The 21,521-nt window shown below is 51.4% G+C and overlaps 1 protein-coding gene across 3 annotated transcripts in view; it reads left to right on the top strand.

The window, feature by feature from the left end:
- PACSIN1 (protein kinase C and casein kinase substrate in neurons 1) overlaps window positions 1-21,521 on the top strand; it is a 60,223-nt gene that overhangs the window by 28,349 nt on the left and 10,353 nt on the right. The window contains exon 1 of one of the 3 annotated variants that reach the window (XM_037134443.2): window positions 13,595-13,721. The exons of the other annotated variants lie outside the window; for them this stretch is intronic. The gene's annotated coding sequence lies outside the window, so the exon portion shown is untranslated. Of the gene's footprint in view, window positions 1-13,594; window positions 13,722-21,521 lie in introns of those variants that run through there. 3 annotated transcript variants of the gene reach the window in all.

The following is a 21,521-nucleotide window of genomic DNA, read 5'->3' on the forward strand; positions in this document are numbered from 1 at the left end:
GGCTTGGCTGTTTGGAAAACCGTGGAGAGCCGTCCCCGGTCCAGCGTTTCCCCAGCAGGGGCAACTCAGTCCATCCAAAACCTCAGAGCCCTTTGCTTTGGGTGAGAATCTTCTCAGTTCAACAGAGAAATGTTGGTTTCCCCATGCTGATCAGAAACTCCACCTGATAATTCAGTAAAACAGAATTGGTTTTTCAATTTAAAAAATTACTTAGCACGTGTAGTTTGTTTGGGAGAGAAAAATCTTTCCAGTCAGGCTCCTTGGGTGAAGAAATACATCAAGGGTCCCTGAGCAGGGCAGAGGTTGGACATGCTGATCTGGCACAAGGCTCTCCCTCGAGGGGAGTGACCTGTCAAAGCCACCTGGCTGGAATGGGTCAGAGTCAGGAGTAGAACCCAGGCTTATTGAAGAAGCCACTGTCTGAATTGCATCCTTTTCTTTTTCTTTTAAGAATAATAAACATGAGCTAATTTTACATGAGCTAATAAAGGCGGGAGGAGGATGTATTTGCCTTTCCGAGCCTTGATTTGCCTCAGCTGGGACTGCAGCAACTTGTCCTCCAGCACCTGGCCGCCTGCTCGGCCCCACGAGCCTGGTGGTGGCGCGCTGCACAAGAGAGGCTCGCCCTGCTGGGACTGCTCCTCCAGAATCCTGATGGGTGGCATTCTTTTTCCTTTCATCGTTTATCTTCTGACTTTCCTCTGATTATTTTTTGTTTAAAGTCCCTTTGCCCTCAGGAGCCAGCATGGTCCTCCTCTCGCTCCACGGGCAGTGCCTAGAGGGACTCTTGCAGCTGCTGGTTTGGTGGTGCTGTCAGCAAGCCTGAGGTAGTTCTTACCAGGGTCTCGGTGTGGACCAGCTCATCATCCGGGCATTGTAGACATTGATAATTGTTTTGCGCGTACAACACCCAGAGTCCCAGGACAGGCTATCCATGACCAGCCTCAAGGCGATGGTACTTTTTGGTACCACCCGAGGCAGACTTCGTGCATGGGGCCAGCAGATCCCACTGTTGGCATCAAGGCGTTCAGGTTCTTGCTTCTTGCAGTAGGTCTTTCCCTTGTCCCTCATTGGGCCGCACTTCTGCCAGTCATCCTGAGAGATGCCCATGGCTTGGTGCTGCCGGAAAGAGCTTTGATTTCTCAAGTACATTTGACATATTATTTTCAGGTGTATACAGTGATTAGACATTCATATAACTACAAAGTGGTTGTCCTGCTAAGCCTAGCACCCATCTGACACCCTCCACACTTGTTATGTTAATGACTATATTCCCCGTGATTGAATAGCATTCTGGTGTCCTGGTACATGGCTGTCAGCCCCCCAGGACAGCTGTGTGTGGCACTCCCATTGAACAGTGACATGAACAGGTGGGGAGATTTAAAAGCCTCTCTGATGGGGGTGTTATAGAGTAGGTGTTATAGGCTAGGACCAGTTCTTAAAGCGTGGCCCCTGGAATACCTGTATCAATCACGGTGAGGGACTACCTAGAAATAAGGTGATCATAATGCAAATGTGGGGGCCCCATTACAAGACCTACTGAGGTGGTCTGGTACATTGGCGCTTCCTCCCCCACCCATGAAACCCACCTCCTGCTAGTTAGGCTGGTGTAGCCCTCCACACTTACACCTGCGTTGACCTGGGGCTTGGCCACGGGACTCACTTTGACCAGCATGATAGAGGGAGAGGCTTGATAGACGAGTGCTCACACGTTAGAACTCATCCTTTTGGGACTTTGCTCTTGGAGTCCTGAGCTACCATGTAAGTCAGTCCAGGTACCCTGCTGGAGAGACCACATGGTGGGGAGGGTGAGGAAGAGGGCAGGGAGATGGGGAGGGGGCGGGACAGGCCCAGCCGCCAGCTACTCCAGCCGTCTCAGCTGACGGTCAGGCATTTGAATGAAGAAGCTGTCTTGGACATTTCAGCCGCAGCTGAGGCCATGTGGAAGAGAAGAACCACCCAGCTAGATCCAGCCATCCCACAGAATCACAAAAGTATAATAAATAGTTGTTTTAAGTCAGCGGATCCTGGGGAGCTCTGTTTTGCTGCAATAGAGAGCTGAAACTCCTGCTGAATCAGCATCTCTGTGGCTGTAGCCAGGATTTCCATTTTATACAAACTTCCAGATGGTTCCGATGCTTCCTAAAGCCCGAGAATCCCAGGAAGGGGAGAAGGCCTAATTGAAGTCACCACAAGCTGTGTGACTTGGGGCAAATTCCTCTCACTCTCCAGTCCCTTGTGTGTCAAACAGAGGTGAGTACGACTCCAGAGATGAATGGGGCCCAGGGTGCTCTGTGAATTCGAACCACCGGATGGAAGTGAGGGCTTATAAGTATTGTTGACACAGTTGGACACACAGAAGCATGTGCTGAGCACCAGCTGTATGCCCAGCGCTAAACCCAGTGTGAGCCACTATGCCAGACTATGGCTGTGAGCATCTTTGTTCAATTTAATTTCCCTGAGACACCAGAGGTAAGAGAGTGGCTGCTGGTGTTTATGGGGGTGGTGGCATTGGGCACAGTCTGTCCCAATGACAGCCAGGCCTATGGCTCTGCCTCAGAGGGTGCCCTGAATCAGACCTCACCATTGCACCATCATTGTTCACCTGGATGTTGGAATAGGCTCCTTTTTATTTTTGTTGAAGTATAACATATATGGTGAGGTCACAAATCTTAGGTATGCAATATAACGTGTTTGTGCATAAGTACACACCTTGGAAGCACCCCTTGGGTCAGGCAGAGAGCGTCTCCAGCTCCCGCAAGGCACTGCATGCTCCCTCCTGTTGATGCTTCCAGAAGCAGCTGCTCTCCTTTTTTTAAAAATATATTTTATTGATTATGCTATTGCAGTTGTCCCATTCCCCACCCCTTTATTCTCCTCTGCCTTGCATGTCCCCTCCCACCTGTATTCCCCTCCTTCAGTTCATGTCGATGGGTCATACATAAAAGTTCTTTGCCTTCTATGTTTCCTATACTATTTTTAACCTCCCCCTGTCTATTTTCTACCTACCATTTATTCTACTTATTCTCTGTACCTTTTCCTCTGCTCTCCCCCTCCCTCTCCCCTGCTGATAACCCTCCATGTGATCTCCATTTCTGTGATCTGTTCCTGTTCTAGTTGTTTGCTTAGTTCATTTTTGTTCTTGTTTTAGGTTTTTTTTGTTAATAACTGTGAGTTTTTTGTCATTTTACTGTTCATATTTTTATCTTCTTTTTCTTAGGTAAGTCCCTTTAAACATTTCATATAATAAGGGCTTGGTGATGATGAAGTTCTTGAACTTGACCTTATATGAGAATCACTTCATCTGCCCTTCCATTCTAAATGAAAGCTTTGCTGGATAGAGCAATCTTGGGTGTAGGTCCCTGCCTTTCATGACTTGGAATATTTCTTTCCAGCCCCTTCCTGCCTTGTGGCAAGAACCTTATGTTTCTTTTGAGAAATCAGCTGACAGTCTGATGGGCACTCCTTTGTAGGTAACTGTTTCCTTTTCTCTTGCTGCTTTTAAGATTCTCTCCTTCTCTTTAATCTTGGGTAATGTAATGATGATGTGCCTCGGTGTGTTCCTCCTTGGGTCCAACTTCCTGGGGACTTCTGAGCTTCCTGGTCTTCCTGGAAGTCTATTTCCTTTGCCAGATTGGGAAAGTTCTCCTTCATTATGCTTTCCAGTAAATTTTCAATTTCTTGCTCTTCTTCTTCTCCTTCTGGTACCCCTATGATTCAGATGTTGGAACATTTAAAGTTGTCCCAGAGGTTCCTAAGCCTCTCCTCTTTTTTTTTGAATTCTTGTTTCTTCATTCTGTCCTGTTTGAATGTTTCTTTCTTCCTTCTGGTCCACACCATTGATTTGAGTCCTGGTTTCTTTCCCTTCACTGTTGTTTCTCTGTACATTTTTCTCTATTTCACTTAGCATAGCCTTCATTTTTTCTTCTAATTTGCCACCATAATCAATCAATTCTGTGAGCATCCTGATTGCCAGTGTTTTGAACTGTGCATCTGATAGGTTGGCTAGCTCTTCATCGCTTAAGTGTCTGGAACTGTGATCTGTTCTTTCATTTGGGCCATTTTTTTTGTCTTGGTGTGCCTGTTACATAGTGAGGGGCATAACCTTAGGTGTTCACCAGGGTGGGGCAACCTGTGTTGGTGATGCAGTGTTATGGTGCTGTATGTTGGGGAGGGGTCAGAGAGGGAACAGTGCTGCTTGCTCCACTCTCTGCTGGTTTTGTCACTTCCCTCACTACCCACAAATAAATTGGGCCCTTCTGGTGCTGATTCCTAGTGGGTGGGTTTGTGTACATTCTAGGACCCTGTGGGTCTCTCCAATGATGTCTCCTGTGAGGCTGGCAATTTCTCCCACCGCCTCAACCCCCACAGGTGTTTTCAATCAGAGGTTTTGAGGCTTTATTTCTCACATGGAATCCTGGGCTGTGTGGTCTGTCTTGCTCCCAAGCTGACCCTCCCGGTTTATCTGCATATGAATGTGGGACCACTGGGTCCTCCAGCTGCTGCCTATCTTTCTGCGATTCCTTTCCGCCCATCTGCCTTTCTCCACCCCTTCTACTGGTCTGGATGAATGTCTCTTCTTTAACTCCTTGCCTGTAGGACTTCCATACAGTTTGATTTTCTGGCAGCTCTGGTTGTTTTTTGTTTCTGAATTGTTGTTGTCCTCCTTTTGGTTGTGCAAGGAGGCACAGTGTGTCTACCTACGCCTCCATCTCGGCCAGAAGTCACAGCTGCTGTTCTGACTTCTCTCTCTACAGATTAGATGCACCCATTCTTGATTTACACATATTGTTTTTGACCGTATCTCTTTGTACAGATTTTTTTAGTGGTTCCCTGAGGTATTACTTTTTTTTTCTTTTTTAAAAAATTTATTTATTTTTATTGATTATGCCATTACAGTTGTCCTATTCCCCCCTTCATTCCCCTCCACCCTACCCCCCGTCCCCACCATTACCCCCCCTTTAGTTTATGACCATGTGTCTCAAGTTCTTTAGATTCCATATTTCCCATACTATTCTTGCCCCCCCATCTATTTTCTATCTACTGTCTATGCTACTTATTTTCTGTACCTTCTCCCCACTTCTCCTCCTCCCACTCCCCTGTTGCTAACCCTCCTTGAGATCTTCATTTCTATGTTTCTGCTCCTGATCTAGCTGTCCTTTTAGTTTGCTTTTGTTTTAGGTGTGGTTGTTAATAATTGTGAGTTTGCTGTCCTTTCACTGTTCATGTATTTTTAACTTCTTTTTCTTAGATCAGTCCCTTTAACATTTCATATAAGGGCTTGGTGATGATGAACTCCTTGAATTTGACCTTATCTGAGAAGCACTTTATCTGCCCTTCCACTCTAAATGAAAGTTCTGCTGGATAGAGCAATCTTGGTTGTAGGTCTTTGGATTTCATGACTTGGAATACCTCTTTCCAGCCCCTTCTTGCCTGTAAGGTCTCTTTTGAGAAATCTTCTGACAGTCTGATGGGGACTCCTTTGTAGGTGACTGTCCCCTTAGCTCTTGCTGCTTCTAGGATTCTCTCCTTCATTTGAATCTTGGCTAATGTAATTATGATGTGCCTTGGCGTGTTCCTTCGTGGGTCCAACTTCTTTGGGACTCTCTGAGCTTCCTGGATTTCCTGGAAGTCTATTTCCTTTGCCAAATTGGGGAAATTCTCCTTTATTATTTGTCCCAATAAGTTTTCCACTGGTGGCTGTTCCTTTCCCCCTTCTGGTACCCCTATAATTTGGATGTTGAAGCGTTTAAAGATGTCCTGGAGGTTCCTAAGACTCTCCTCATTTTTTTGAATTCTTGCTTCTTCACTCTTTTCTGTTTGGCCATTATTTGCTTTCTTCTGGTCCACTCCATTGATTTGAGTCCCAGTTTCCTTTTCATTGCTATTGGTTTCCTGTGCAATTCCATTCATTTCAATTAGTTTCACCTTCATATGTTTCTCTAATTTATGGCTATAATCAACCAGTTCTGTGAGGATCCTGATCACCAGTGTTTTAAACTGTGCGTCTGAGAGTTTTGCTATTTCTTCATCGCTTAGATTTATAGGCTTTGGGGCTTTGAGATCTTCTTGAGCCATTTTTGGTCTGTTTGTGCCCATTAAGTATGAGGAGCGGAGCCTTGGACTCCGAGGTCGCTGGGTTGTGATGCTGTATGTGGGGGCGCGGGCAGAGCGGGGAAATGGCGACCCCCCTCTGCTGTTTTGCACCTCTGGATGAGGAGCAGAGCCTTAGGTGGTTCACCAGGGTGGGGCCACTCAGGTCACTGGGTTATGACACTGTATGTGAAGGCGGGATCAGAGCAGGGAAATGGCGGCGCCCTCTGCTGTCGCTTGCCGTGGGGCCTACTCAGTCCTGTAGTCTCACCGCCCACTCCCTCGCTTATCTATCTGGGCATGAATGCCTGACCACAGTCAACCTGCAGCCCTGCTCCCTTGCTGTTTCCCCGTGGTCACTCGCTGAGTCGCTCACTAGGTCCAACCCTGAGCCTGGATTCCGCGCGCCTGAGTCCTTCTGACCGAGTTTCTCTGTGCAACCCCGCTCCTCCAACTGCTGGTTTCGCCCCTCTTACCAGTCAGGCTGAAGAATTTGGCTGTGTTTTCTATTGCTAATATTTAGTTGTCTCTAAACTTGGTTGTGAGAGAAAGCACGGCATCTCCACCTATGCCTCCATCTTGGAGGAAGTCTATTACTTTTTTTTATACACCACTTATCATAGTCCACTGGTGTCGGTATTTACCAGTTATGGCGAAGTGTAGAAAACGTCTCTCTTTGGGTCCTTTAACCCTCCCCACTTGTGATCTAATTTTAATTAGCATTTCCTTTATTTACTTTGAGAACTACATCTGTCAGTGTTACAGTTTTTTCTCTGACCCTCCAACAGAATTTAGAAAATTCAGGAGGGTGAGGAAAGTCTACCCTATTTACTCAGATTTTTACTTTTTCTACTGGTCGCTCTCTCCCCTGATGCTCCAAGATTCCTTCTTTCTTTTCCTTTCTGTTTCAAGAACTTCCTTCAGCCATCGTTTTAGGGCAGGCCTGCTAACAACAAATTCTCTTAGTTCTCCTTCCTCTGAGAGGTCTTTGTTCCTCCTTACATCCTGAAGGATATTTTCACTGCATATGGTGTTCTGAGCTGGCAGTTCTTTCTGCGCAGTGACTGAAACATGCCCTGCCCTTTCTGGCCTCCGGAGTTTCTAGTGAGAAATTCACTGTCATTTGAATTATTTTTCTCTTTTGGGTAAGATGTCACTCCTCTCTCTACTTTTGAGATGTTTTCTTTGTCTTTAGTTTTCAGGAGTTTGCTTCTGATGTGTCTGGAGTGGACTTCTTTCCATTTACTGGTTTGGAGTTTACTAAGCTTCTTAAATCTGTAGATATATGTCTTTTGCCAATTTGGGTGAGGGTTCTTTTTTAGTCAGTAGAGTGTTTCTTTGAATGCTTTGCAGCCCCACACTTCCTCCGTTCCATCTAAGACCCTAACAAAATGTCGGAGCCTTCGTTACAGGACCACAGGTTCTTGAGGCTGTGTTGGTTCCTTTTTTTCAGTCCATTTTCTCCGTGTTCAGATTGGCTGATTCCTATTTCTCTGTCTTTAAGTTCACTGATCTTTCCTGTCCTGTTTTATTCTGGTGTTGAGCTCTTCTATGTTTTCAGTAGTAACACCAGCTAGCCTTCTTTATATCTTCTATTTCTTTGCTAAAGCTTTCTGTTTTTTGATGTGTCAAGTGTGTTTGTAATTGCTTGTTGAAACCTTTTTAAGATGGCAGCTTTAACACCCTTGTTAGATGGTTCCGGTTATTTGTATCATCTTGGTGTTGGCATCTCTTGGTTGCCTTTCCTCATTCTAATTGAGATTTTCCTGGTTCTCAGTGTGGCAGGTAATTTTTTTCTTATGTCCTGGACTTTGGGATTTTATTATGAGACACAGGTCTTATTTAAACCTTCTGTCCTAGCAGCCCTCCCCCAACACTGCTCCGTATTGGTGCCAGGTGGGGCGGCAGTCCCAGTTCCCCACTTTACCTTAGGTGACAGCCTGGTGGGAGACAGGGGTGCCTCCTCACTGCTGGACCAGGCAGGAGTTCCAGCTGCCCACTGGACCTCCGCCGACACTTCCCTGCCTAGCATGGAGGGGGAGTTGCCTCATTACCACTCGCTGGGCATGAAAGCCCCGGCTCCCCACTTGTTCTTCTCCATTACCACCCTGGGGGGGGGCCTGGGGCACTCAGTACAGGACAGCCAGGCTCCTCGTGTGACCCCTGCTCATGAAGTGGGGTGGGGCTAGGGCTGCAGTGTTCCCATGGTGTGTTGCTGGAGTGGGGCGTTTGTCGTTTTAAAGGTGTTTGTCTTGCTAGATTGCACCTTCTCAATCCTTTGGCAAGAGAGAGCAGGCTTTTCTAGGAGCTGTTTTTGCCACACTCATTGATGTTTCTGGGTTGCTGATTTCTCCAGCAACAAATCTGCGATATATTCAGCTGAAGGAAAACCCAGAGAACTCATTGCCCGTGTTGTTCCTGGGGACCCGAGGCACCTGGTCAGTCGGCCTTCTCCTCTCCCCTTTCAGGTCTGCAGAGGCTTGTTTTGTATATTAATGTCCAGGGTTTTTAGCCGAACTCCACAGCAGGGATGGGGAGAAGAACATCTACTCCACTTTGCCGAAGAACCAGAAATCCAGATTTACCTGTTTTTGAACTTCATTTAAATAGATCTTCCCTGTGTGTTCTTTTAAGTTTGGCTTCTCTTGCTCAGGAAGATGTCTTTTCCCACGTGGTTGTTTTTCATTGCTGTGTAGCAGCGGTTTTCAACATTTTTCATCTCACAGCACGCATAAACTACTAAAATTCTGTGGCACATCAAAAATTGTATTATACTTTTTGCTGATCTGACAAAAATAGGTATATTTTGATTCATGCACATCAGATGACTATTGTTGTGTTGGCTGTTGTCATTTTTTAATTTGCCATCATAAGGGAAAAGAGGTCAGTGACCCCATCCACATAACTAGGCACTGCACGTTGTAAAAATCCCTGTGGTGCGCTGGGTGGGAGTCGCTGCTGTATAGTACTCAACTGCGTGAACAGCTCACACGGTAGAAGTCGCACAGTGAAAAAGCAAACCACCCCTACTGCATGCACTGGCCACGCAAGCTGTTTGTTGGTCCTGGTGCGAATGGTGTTCGGGTCACTTCCAGTTCGGTGCTCTTGAGAACAAAGCTGCCCCAAACGTTCTGGGGCGTGTGTCTTAGCGGCCACACACATGCATTCCTGCTGGGAATAAATATTGCAAAAGCCTCTGAAATACTCTTCTTGCTTCAGCCTTTTCCCCTTTCTAGTCGTTGCCACAGAAAAGCCACAGTGACCTTTCCACAACATAAATTGGATTCTCCCCCCGACCCCTTGCTCAAAAATACCAGTGGCTCCCCTTATACTGATAATAAAATTCAGAGTCCTCACCGTGGGCTGCAAGGCCCTCCGGGCTCTGGCCCCTGTGTGCCTTTTCTTTACTCCTGCAAGACAAGCTACCTCTCCCTGCCATCCCTTCGTCCATCCCCCAATCTGCCTATCCATCCATCTGTCCATCCATTCAGTTTTGGGGTGCCTTCAGTGTGCCTAGCTTACTCTCACCTCAGGACACTGGCCCTTGCAGTTCCTTTCCCACCAAAAGAAACACTCTTTCCCCCAAATCATTACATACCTCTTTCCCCTGTCACTAAGGTCTTTGTGCAGATGTCATCTCTGAAGAGGGCTCTAAAACGGCCCCACCCACCCCCTCATCTTTTTGCTCCATGTTATTTTTCTTGATGGCGCCCCTCGCTGTGTGGATTCCCATTGCACGTTTGTTGTGTGTCTTCCTCTTTTGACGTGAAGCGCTCGTGAGGTTATCTCATGATCCTCTCGTGAGGTTATCTGCCGTGATCCACCGCCTAGAGCAGTAGTGGGCATAGCAGGTGTTCAGGAAATATTTGTTAAATGTATTAAAGGCACAGCTCAGACTGGTCAGACCTGCCTCAGTTCGGACACCAGCGCCATCTGCTAGCTAGCTGTGTATCACGGGGCAGGTCCCTTAACCTAGCACTCTGCACACTCCCAATTCCTAGGATCTTGTGACAGTGCAGATGCACACTTAGGAGCTTTGGGTGGGCCTTCAGAGGCCCCATGTCTTCTCAGCCCCTGGGCGGGACCCAGGCTTTGAGTAGCGGGGTCCTGACCACTCTGAGCCTGTTCCCACACCTGTAAAGTGGTTCATTGGGAAAACAAGGGGTGAAGTGCATGCCGTGCACCATGCTGGGACTTAGGTGCTCTGTAAGCATCTACTGGCCCTCCCTTTGAGCACTTTTCAGGGTTTGAAACTTGAAGTCACCTCAGGTTTCCTCTCTCTGGCCTTGTCCTCATGTATTTAGCCCCAGACAGACCCTCAGGGGAACCTTGTCTATTTTATTTCTTCATTGCTGACCAGCCTTGCCTGTCATGGGCAGGGGTTCAGGGAGGGCTCTGGCATTTTGGCAGTCATGGGGGCATTATGCAAATGAAATGCAAAGCAGCAGCTAATGAGCCCTGATTGCATTTGCCCTGGGAGCATGTGGAATAGCTACCTGGCTGGGGTGTGGGAGCAGTAAATGCTTTTTGGGTGGGGTGAGAAGGCAGTGACAGAAGGTATCGGCTCCTCCTGGGGGCACCAGGGCAGGTGCTCTGTGGCCTGGGTGAGGCCACATTTGTAATCTGACCCCACCTGTGGACTGGAGCATGGTTAAGGTCCAGGACTAGGGGTGAGGTTGGGAATGGGGTGTGTTTTGAGGGGAGGGGCCTGCAAGTGAGGGAGTAGAGGGCTGCAGACAGGTAACTGGGAGGCCCCTCCCAACAGCAGAGGGGGCCAGGTCAGGCTGACGGGGAGCGTGGGTGCTACCTGGGCTGGGGAAGGAGGGCATGAAAGAGGGGTCAGCGTCTGCACAGAGCCTGAGTGTGGGAGGGCAGAACTCGGGGTCTGCCGGGCAGCAGAGGGGGCCAGATCAGGCCAACAGAGGGGTGGGCATGGGGGCCGCTGGCTTTGGCAACCCTGGATGGAGCCAGCTCTTTAGGAGAAAGATGATCCTGGGCTGGAGGCTGGCAGGCGAGCAGGGGGCCCTGCTTACAGTGCCCGGAACTCAATCTCTCCCTGCCTCCTAGCTGAGGTCTCCTCGCTCTCCAAGGAGCCTCTGCTCTCAGACACCAGGCATCCCCACCCTAACCTAACCTAGTGTTAGGTTAATGGCCTGGGCCTTAACCTAACCCTCTGCTGAGGATGTACAGGCCTAGGGACCCCCAGCCGCAGCCTCTAACTTGGAAGTCCAGGCTGGAAGTCACTTGTCATTCCGGGTCCTCACTCGTGCCCACAGTTTGGTTTGCATTTCAAGCACGTACAACCTGTCCTGCCTGTGAGCAGGGCTAAGGAGCACATTGGACTCTGAAATTCCTAGAACTGGGATCTTTCTTAATGGGACCGATGTGGAACATTGACAAAACTTGGCAGACAGAGGGTCAAATCCCAGCCCAGACATTTATTGGCTCTGTCCCCTTGGGCAAACCTCTCAGTCTCTCAGGGTCCCTGTTTCCTTATCAGTCCTGTGACCTCATCTGCAGGGCTGCTTTGACAACCACTGACGCTGAAGAACGGGAGTTCAGCATCCGCTAGCTTTTCACCTCCAGGGTGGGGACTCTGGCCCACGGTTGTGTCCAGCACTGAGAGCAGTCCCTGGTGTGTGGCAGGTGTCTAGTAAATGTCTACTGAATGAACTATAAGGCCCTATTTCATCTTTCCAGATGAGTCCCCCCTCACATTTAACTTCTCTGACACTAGGGTGTTTCATTCGGCTTACAGCAGGTCTGGTTTACTGGCATCAGTCTGGTGACTGAGAGGGACCGCAGATGGGATGAAACGTGGAAGAGGTCATCATCAGCCAGCAGCAGCTTCCAGCTTCATCTTCTGTGGGCTTCTGGTTCTTTCCGATTGTATCTGCCCTCTCTGGGCCGTATGGGGTCCCTGAGAGTTAGCCCGGGGTCCAGGGGCTGCTGTGACCCCTGCCTGAGGTCCTCGGAGGCGGTGTGGGCTGGTGACAGTGCATCTGTGAGGCAGGGTGTGCGTCCTGGGCGCCAGTCCCCACTTGGCCTCTCCCCCTGTGGGGAACAGGGCTGCCTGAGGCACGGAAGTCCCTCTGAGGAGGCTGGTCCTGTTTTACTCTATTCTGTCATAGCTCCAAGTCCCAGAACGGGACAGCAGCCAGGAAGATGGGTGGGAATATCCGTGAGCCCCCAGGCCAAAGGGGCTTGAGGTAGGATCTAGTCTGGACCAGGCAGAGGGTTTTCAGAATAAGGGAGGGGGCAGAGGAGAGGAGGCCCTGCCCCCACGCCCGCCCCATCCCCCTTCAGCAGCAGAGCTGAGAGGAGACCAGCAGATTAGTGTCTGATCCCTGGAGGGGGCTCAGAGCACAGCCAGATCCTCTCCAGGGATAGTGGCTCATTATTCGGTCCCCGGGTTGGGACACTTTTACTGTGTCACTGTCACTGGTCCCTTCTAATAAGGTGAGGGTTGGGGGCTTGAGTGTGCAGCTGTGACTTGGTGTAGGAAGGGTCTGTATGTTGTATGTTCTGGATCTGTGTGGATGTGTGTGCATTGATGTTAGTGTTACAGCTAAGTGCATGTATACATGTGTTATGCACATACAGTTTGACACCCATACACAGGCTTGTGGAACATGCATGGGCACAGATATGTGTAATGGGTGTTTGCATGTGTGTTATTGGGATGCACATGTGCATAGATGCATGTTGGTGCACATGGATGTGTGTAGTGCGAGCCTACATAGATGTCAGCTCTTGGCGTGTGTGGCAGCCATGGCCTGTGGGGAAGCACCTGAGTTGGACTCACAGGCCTCACTGCCAGCCTGGAGCCCGGGAGCCGAGGAGCCGTGGGTGCTCAGACAAGTTGTTTCAGCGCTGTGGGCCTCAGTCTCCAGCCTGCAAAATGGGCCTGAAACCTCACGGAATGAGATTGTGGATGAGCATCTCACATGCAGCCTGACCCAGAAAAGACTCAAAAGAGATTGTTGAGAGGAGACTGAAGGCAAATGAATGAGTAAGCAAATAGAAATGTTTACAGAACTGCTGTGCAGTCAGATTTTAAGGGCCTGAGGGAGGTGCAGTTTATGGCGTCTGATAGGATGTCCGGAGGGGGAGGCGGGGTCTTGAGAGGAAAAAGAAGAAAGAATCGGGAGCAGGGTATCCCCTCCACTCCCCCGCCCAATCCAGGGCAGTCACGTGAGCCTGCGTGCCCACCAGCTTCTGCGAAGGTGAAGTGTGCATTCCCCCGATGTTGATGCAGGCGCCTTGTAGAGGGCGGGCGTCCCCTGGTGTATGTGGGAGGGAGGCTGTCTGTGCGAGCATTGCCTGGTTGCCATAGAAATGAGCTGAAAGAGGTGGGTGGCTGGAGAAGGAGGCGGGTCGGTCGGGAGGAGGGAGGGAGAAGAGGCAGCCCCGGCGGGGCGGGGAGCTGGCTTCTGCAGTTCTGGCGCTGCCTTCCTGAGCAAGTCGGTGAAGGGGACCCAAGAGGACAGAGCCCCCAGCCAAGGCGCCAGGCCCCTCCCTGCCCGCCACCACGGAGAAGGAGGACAGCCAGCCCCTCAGCCCTCGCCTGGCGCAGCGAGGGCAGTGCGCTTCTACCTGCCCCTGGCTTGGTACCAACACGGGCCCAGGTAGGCATCCGTGGGGACAGCTGGAAGAGGCTGCAGGGAGAGTGGGGCCCCAGGGATCCCCCACTTTCCTACCAGCATCCCCTGGTAGCAAGCAGAGGGGCCAGCAAGGCCAGGGCCTGTGGATAGGTGGGGAGCAGCCAGCATCCTGGAGGTGCTCTTCAGAACCTGGGTCCCCTGTTGCCTTTCTTCTGCACTTCTGCCCTTCACCACTGCCACAGGTGCTGACTAAAGTCATGCCCCTCTCCATGGGGGAAGTGGGTTGAGGGGGGCTGCAGCTTACAGAAACTCACTTCCCCAGGCTGAGGCTAGGGAGGGCAGGGGCAGGGAGAAGCGAGGTTGTCCCCCACCCGCACTGAGGCACTGCTAGGCCTTGGCCATTTGGAACCAGCTAGTTCTCCCCATCCCACACCCACCAGCCCACCTGCAGCCGCCCTGCTGGCCCCAGCGGTCTCAGGCATGGGGCTGAGAGGCCCCTCGTCAGGGAGGAGGCTTATTGCTCCTTTCCCCTCAAACTCAGGTCCTTCCCCTCCCTGTTCTCACTGCAGAACCAGATCCCTAGATCTCCCAGAAGAGCCCTGTCCCACCCTCAGCAAGCCCAGGTTCTCCATGTTGGGGACAGGAGAGCAGGTCTCGGATGGGGATGCCTGCCGCCCTCCCTCCCCCAGCTTCTGTCCCTCTGCTGCATTGCTCCTGGGGACAGTGTCTGCTGCCGCCCAGGGAGCTGGGGCACTGCAGAGGAGCCTCTGCTTCTCACTCGGGGGAGGGGCTGGGGCCTGGGCTCCGGGCACAGAGGGGCAGGACGGGCCTGCAGTGGTGCAGTGGGTGGGTGCACCTGGTCCGGCTTTGCCCTGGGACAGAGCTGAAGTCCCTTGGCCTGTGCGAGGAGGTGATCCTAGTCTGAGGGTGTGGGGGCTTGGTGTGTGCAACCTTGGGCATACTTGGGGTGCTGGGAGGCAAAAGCTCTGGCTGCTTTTCCTGCCTGCCTTCTCTGCCCAGCACCTACTGGGAACTTGGCTGGGTCCTTTGCTGAGCCTGGAACCACATTGTGGAGCTTCTTCTCTCCTGGGCTCCTGGGGGTCAGAGGAAGTGGTGCTGGGGCTGAGGAGGGGTCCCTGGGCCTTTGATAGGGTAGAGGAATACACACCGAGAAGCTGAAGTGGTCCCGTTTGTTTCTGCAAGCATTCGTTGCACCTGCTGAGTATTAGGCACCGGGTCTCCCTCTTTAGGGTTAGGAACCTGGGGAGTGAGAGGGCAGGTCTCTGGCAGGAGCAGGGTGGGGGATGCCTAGGAGCTGGCAGGCGAATAACCCAGGTACACCATCATCATCTGCCCCCTGCTTCTCTGAACCCTGTTACCCTCCTCCCCACCAGGGCCTGTGTGGCTGGCATCTGCCCTGCCTTACCTGGGCAGTGGGGCTGGCCTCCAACCCGGCCAGGACAGGGGGCTGGTGAAGCCTGGAGGACTGGCTCTTTTGGCAAGAGCCGGAAGGAGCTGTCCTGTCCCCAGACCCTCCAGGCCTGGCTCCCTCATTTCTGACCTGCCTTCTCTAGGCCACACCCCCCACTCTTTAATTTTTTTTTGTCCCACAGGTCCCCAGGGTCCATCTTTGCTCATCCTGTGTCTTTTCTACACTCTGTTACCCCCAGATTAGCCTCCTGGGGTTCATTTCCTCACCCCACCCATCGTACCCAGTGGGCCCGCAGCCTACAGCACCTGTCTGCAACCCAGGTCGGGACCTGGCCTCCCCCCAGCAGCCTTCCCTGAGCCGGAGCTGAAAGGAGGCCCGGGGCACTCGGAGCTCGGGCACTCAGCCAGGAGCTGGGGCCCTGGGCCGGGACCAACCCCAGGCTGGCCCCTCCTTCCATGGCCCCCAATGCAGGAGCTCTGGAGAGAGTAAGAGGACCTGTCCACTCAGCTCTTCATGGCAACTCAGGACTCTGAAACTGAGCTTCCATCTCCCCCAAAGTGTTCCTCCCACTGTCCTCCCAGCCTGCTAGTTGCCCAGGCCCACACCCCACAGCCACCCCTGACCTCTTCTCCCACACCCAAACCTTCAGCAAATCCTATTGGCTCAAATGACACAGTGTTGCCACAGGTCAACCACTTGTCACTGCTCACAGCATTACCACCTTGGTCAAACACTCGTCTTTCCTTACCTGGAGGACTGTAGTCACCTGCTAGCAGGTTCCCTGTCCTCCTAGCTCCTTGCAGTCCGCTCTTCCTCCTGGTGGGGATCCTTTAAAACCTAAGCCTCATTACACCCCACCTCTTCTCACTCCTGAAGTGGCTCCCATCTCACTCTGGGGGGGAGGGCAGGGTCAAGGCTCTTACTCTGACCTGTAAGGCCTCATGTGATCGGCACCCTCACCCAGCCTCCCAACCTCACCCCTCCCTCTCTCCTCACTCACTCTGCACCAGCCATAGAGACCCTCATTCCTCAACCATGCTTCCGCCTCAGGGCCTCTGCACTGGCTGTTCCCTCTGCCTACATGCTCTTCCCCCAAATAGCTGCATGGCTCCCTCCCTCACCTCCGCCTGGTCTTTGCCGTAATGCCTTCTCCTGTGTTAAATAACCTCACTCCCAGCTCCCACTGTTCCTCCTTGTCCCATTCCCTCTTTTATTCTCCACAGCCCTCATCACCTTCTAACACGATCATTTACTTATTCCCCTGGTTCCTTGTCTGTCTGGCCTCTGTGGAATGTCAGCTTCACGAGGTCAGGGAGTTTTCTGTCTTGCTCACTGCGGTGGCCCAGAGCTTCCCCGTGCAGATCAAGGCTGCAGTTTGACACCAGGAGTCTGCCCCTTGGCTGGTCTCTACGTCCAGGCTGTCACAGCGGCCCGTGGCTCAGCCCTCACAGGGGTGGGATCCATGGCTCCTCTGGCTGGCAGTTGCCCCAGGGCATTGAGTTGGCCAGGATGTCCTGCTTGGCCTGGGTCCAGCCTCTTGCCTTTTTCTGCTCTAGCTTTGCCAGGACAGCTCCACCTGGCCGGGAGCAGGAGCATGTGAACTGCCTAAGTCCCACCCCCAGTGCTGCTGAGGGTGGAGGGCACTGTCCTGCTTGGAACCTGTGCTGTCTGGGAAGCAGCTGCACGCTCAGCTGGCTGCGCCCAAGTGTGAGATGACTGGTCTTGAGAAGAGAGATGCACCTGGAGGATGCACCTGTGGGAGAGGATGGGCCTGACTTCCCGCAGCTCCCACTTCCCCTCCCCGTCCATGGTGTCTCGGTTTGCGTGCCCCCAGAAGCCAAGCCCAGGACAGGGACCTGACCAGAACAGATCAGAGAGAAATACACCTTGGAACCGGACTCTGGCAGCTGATCAAGAGGTGGGGAAAGGAATGTCAGGAGAAGCAGGGGCCTGGAAACAAGTGGGATTTGAGACCCCTCCAGTTTTGTGGGGTTCTGGCTCTTGGTTGTATCACCATCATTACCAATGTTTATTAAATGCCTACTGTGTGCAGGTGGCTGGGTTTGGCTCTGGGGTACAGAATTCAGTGCTTCTGCTATTTAATGAATCAATGTTCCTGAAGGTCCTTGGCATTTATTCATTCATTGAACAAAAGTGATGGTGCATTTACTACCATGTGCCAGGCACTGCTCTGGATGCTAAAAATACAGAGAACCAGACAGGCTAAACTACTGACCTTATAGAGTTGCCATTCTGGTGGGAAAGGAAGACACTAAACATGTGAGTGCTCCAAGGTTGACAGCCTGGCGGACGTGACAGGCACTCTGGAGAATAATGAACGAGGAAAGGGAGGACGGGGGTGGTCGCGGGGATGCAAACAACAGAATTACAAGTGTAAGTTGGGGGAGATCAAGACATTTGAGTGCACCTGGGAGTCTGGGTGGGCGGGACTATTCCAAGCAGGTGCAAAGGCCCTGGGATTAGAACAGCAAGGGACTCAGCAGAGCCGGAGGAGAGTGAGAGTAGGAGAGGAGGGCAGAGCAGGGAGAGGTGGAGCTACAGGTTATGCAGGACCTCCTGGCAAGCAATTCGACTTTTACTCAGGGGAAATGGGGTATCTCGAGAAAAGGAGATCTGATGGGTTTGCCAGTTTTCCTCTGGCTGCAATGTGGGGGGCTGGGGAGGGGGCATTGAGAGACAAAGTCAGAGGCAGGAAGACCCGTGGATAAGCAGCTGCAAGGAGGTGAAGGGACTGCTCAGGACCTGCTGACGGGCTGGGTGTGCGGTGGGAGGAGAAAGAAGAGCTGCGGTTTCTCTGAGGCCTGTGGTTGTCCATGACTAACGATGCGGGAATCCACAGTCTGTCCACGCCTGCCTTCTGCGGACTCCTGCTCTAATGCCTCGGTCCCTTCTTGGTACATGGAACATGACCAAGGCCCCTGCCCTCCGGGTCTTTCGGAGGCAGCTGGCAGTAGGCCTGGGACCTGAGAGGGACACTTTGTACCCTGTGACTTCTCCCTAGATGAAAGGTCCAGGCCAGCATGAAAACTTAACATTTGCACAGTGTTCTATGTTTTCAACAAGAGCTTACTACCCTTTTATCACCTGATCTTCAAAATAGACTCCAGTATCATTTTCCATCATACGAGTTAGAAAGCTGAGACCCCCCAAAGGGACTTGGCCGAGCTCTCACTGGCAGGTGGCAGAGCTGGAGCCACAGCCCCCGCCCCTGTGCTGAGTGCTGAGGAAGGCTTGTCTCCTTCCCTTGTTCCCCGAGAAGAGGGGGCCTGGCTGAAATGAGACCACCACCCCACCACAGCGGAAGTGGTGGCAGACCAATAGCAAGAGCTGCCAACCTGTTTTCCAGTCATGTCTCAGAGCCCTGGGCTCTTGTCTGCAGTGTGGGGGGTGAGAATCGCACCTGCCTCATGGGCATGTTGTGAGGGTTAGATCGATTAAGACCTGTGAACCGTCCTCAGCACCAAATACATGCTCCACACATGTCAGCTGTTATTGCTAACCATAAAGTGCTTTCAGAGCCACACAGAGTCAGATTGGGCATTGTGTCCATTTGGTGGATGGAAGAAAGTTATCGGTGTAGTGGGCTTGCCCAGGGCGAGTGGTGGATGCTGGCCACTCCGGCTCCTGACTCAGAGATACAGCTGTTCAGTGACGGCAGCTACTGCTTGCCTCTTGGGAGTATGGCATTTGGTAAGAGATAAGGCTCCCACCTGCCCCAAGGTGGGGGTGTGAGGCAGGGTGAAGGCAGGATGGTGTATCCAGCTAAATGGTGCTGCAGGCTCACACGCCCCCTCCCGCATCCCCTACTCAAGCCTGCCTGCCGGTCTTCCTGAGCCACCTCTGTGCAGGCCCAGCTTGGGGCCGCAGTGCTCGGACTGCCCCATCTCGTCTGATCCTTAAGTGGGGCTGGGTCATCCTTCTTTCCTGGAGAGGCCCAGCGAGGCCACGTGAATACATTGCTCAAGGTCACACAACAGTTTGGTGGCAGAGCAGAGACCCTAAGGCTAAAGCTGTTTCTACCACATATGCTAGCTACCTCAGCTGGGAGCACGGGAGAGCCATCGCCTGCCTGCGCCAAGGGAGGGACCACGGCAGGCCCTCGTCCTCGGTCTCTGCCCTTGTGCATGTCTCACCTGACATGCAGGTCTTAGCTGCACTGTCCCCACCTCCGTGCTTCAAGTGCGCCCTTGGTCCTGGCTCCCAGCTCCCTCTGCTCTCCTCCAACACAGGCTGGAGTGTTGTTGTTGTTTTTTAAATATATATGCAATTTATGCACACAAGACAAAATTTAAAAGGCATAAAAGAGCCCCAGTGAAAATTCTCCCACCTCATCCCCCAGCCACCCAGTTCCCCCAGCACAGCCACTGCTACCAACTTTCCAAAAATATTTGTGCTTATGTGCTCCCACCCCCCATACAAACAGGAGCATCTGCAGCCACGCTGTTCTGCACCTCGCTCCTTTGGCTTCAGTGACATGGCTTGGGGGGGTGCATTGGGGATGAGAGCCTGCTGCTGCAGGCCCGCACCTCCGCTGCTTCCCGCCTTCGGCTTTAGCGGCAGTGCTGCAGTAAGATGGACTGGGCAGCAGCAGTTTGCCCGAGTGGCCAGGAGGTGAATTCCTAGGACTACAGGGTGCTGCTGGGTGAGGGATGTGTGTGCCTGTGACCATGAGAAAGGACACCACGTTGCCCCCACCAAGCTCATGTGAAGTCACTTCCCTACTACCAGAGTTGGGTTTGACCTTCACTCCAGGAGAGTCAGCATTGTGGGATCCACTGGTTCTGTGTGACTTCAGGAGTCCTAGATGGCGGTGGCCCAGGGACACTTCCCTAACCTGGCGTAAAGCCCTGCATTAACTATCCCTGCCTTTTACTTCACTGTATCGAAATTCAAATTTTCTTTCTTTTTTTCCTTTTTTTTTTTTAAGATTTTATTTATTTATTTAAAAAAAATTTTTTTTATTGATTATGCTGTTACAGTTGTTCTATTCCCCCCTTCATTCCCCTCCACCCTACCCCCCCATCCCCACCATTACCCCCCTTTAGTTTATGTCCATGTGTCTCAAGTCCTTTAGATTCTATATTTCCCATGCTATTCTTGCCCCCCCATCTATTTTCTATCTACTGTCTATGCTACTTATTTTCTGTACCTTCTCCCCCCTTCTCCTCCTCCCACTCCCCTGTTGCTAACCCTCCTTGAGATCTTCATTTCTATGTTTCCACTCCTGATCTAGCTGTCCTTTTAGTTTGCTTTCGTTTTAGGTGTGGTTGTTAATAACTGAGTTTGTTGTCCTTTCACTGTTCATGTTTCTTTAACTTCTTTTTCTTAGATAAGTCCCTTTAATGTTTCATATAATAAGGGCTTGGTGATGATGAACTCCTTGAATTTGATCTTATCTGAGAAGCACCTTATCTGTCCTTCCATTTTAAATGAAAGTTTTGCTGGATAGAGCAATCTTGGTTGTAGGTCTTTAGATTTCATGACTTGGAATACCTCTTTCCATCCCCTTCTTGCCTGTAAGGTATCTTTTGAGAAATCAGCTGACAGTCTGATGGGGACTCCTTTGTAGGTGACTGTCCCCTTAGCTCTTGCTGCTTCTAGGATTCTCTCCTTCATTTTAATCTTGGCTAATGTAATTACGATGTGCCTTGGTGTGTTCCTTCTTGGGTCCAACTTCTTTGGGACTCTCTGAGCTTCCTGGATTTCCTGGAAGTCTATTTCCTTTGCCAGCTTGGGGAAATTCTCCTTTATTATTTGTTCAAATAAGTTTTCCACTGGTGGCTGTTCCTTTCCCCCTTCTGGTACCCCTATAATTCGGATGTTGGAGCGTTTAAAGATGTCCTGGAGGTTCCTAAGACTCTCCTCATTTCTTTGAATTCTTGCTTCTTGACTCTTTTCTGTTTGGCCATTATTTGCTTTCTTCTGGTCCACTCCATTGATTTGAGTCCCAGTTTCCTTTTCATTGCTATTGGTGTCCTGTGCAATTCCATTCATTTCAATTAGTTTCGCCTTCATATATTTGTCTAATTTGTCTGTATAATCAACCAGTTCTGTGAGGATCCTGATCACCAATTTTTTAAACTGTGCGTCTGTGAGTTTTGCTATTTCTTCATCGCTTAGATTTATTTCTGGGGCTCTGAGATCCTCCTGCGCCATTCTTGGTCTGTTCAGGCCCTTTAAGTGTGAGAAGCAGCGGCTTGGATTCCCAGGTCACTGGGTTGTGACGCTCTGTGTGGGGGCGTGGCCCGAGCAGGGAAATGGCGACCCCCTCTGCCGCTTGCCGTGGGGACCTGCCAGCCTGGTCCAACCGCCCACTCCCTCGCCTGTCCACCCTCGCACAAATGCGCGACCTCAGTCAACACGCAGCCCCG

Source organism: Artibeus jamaicensis, unplaced genomic scaffold, assembly GCF_021234435.1.
Source record: "Artibeus jamaicensis isolate MK-2021 breed Jamaican fruit bat unplaced genomic scaffold, CSHL_Jam_final contig_1539, whole genome shotgun sequence".
NCBI classification, from domain to species: Eukaryota; Metazoa; Chordata; class Mammalia; order Chiroptera; family Phyllostomidae; genus Artibeus; species Artibeus jamaicensis.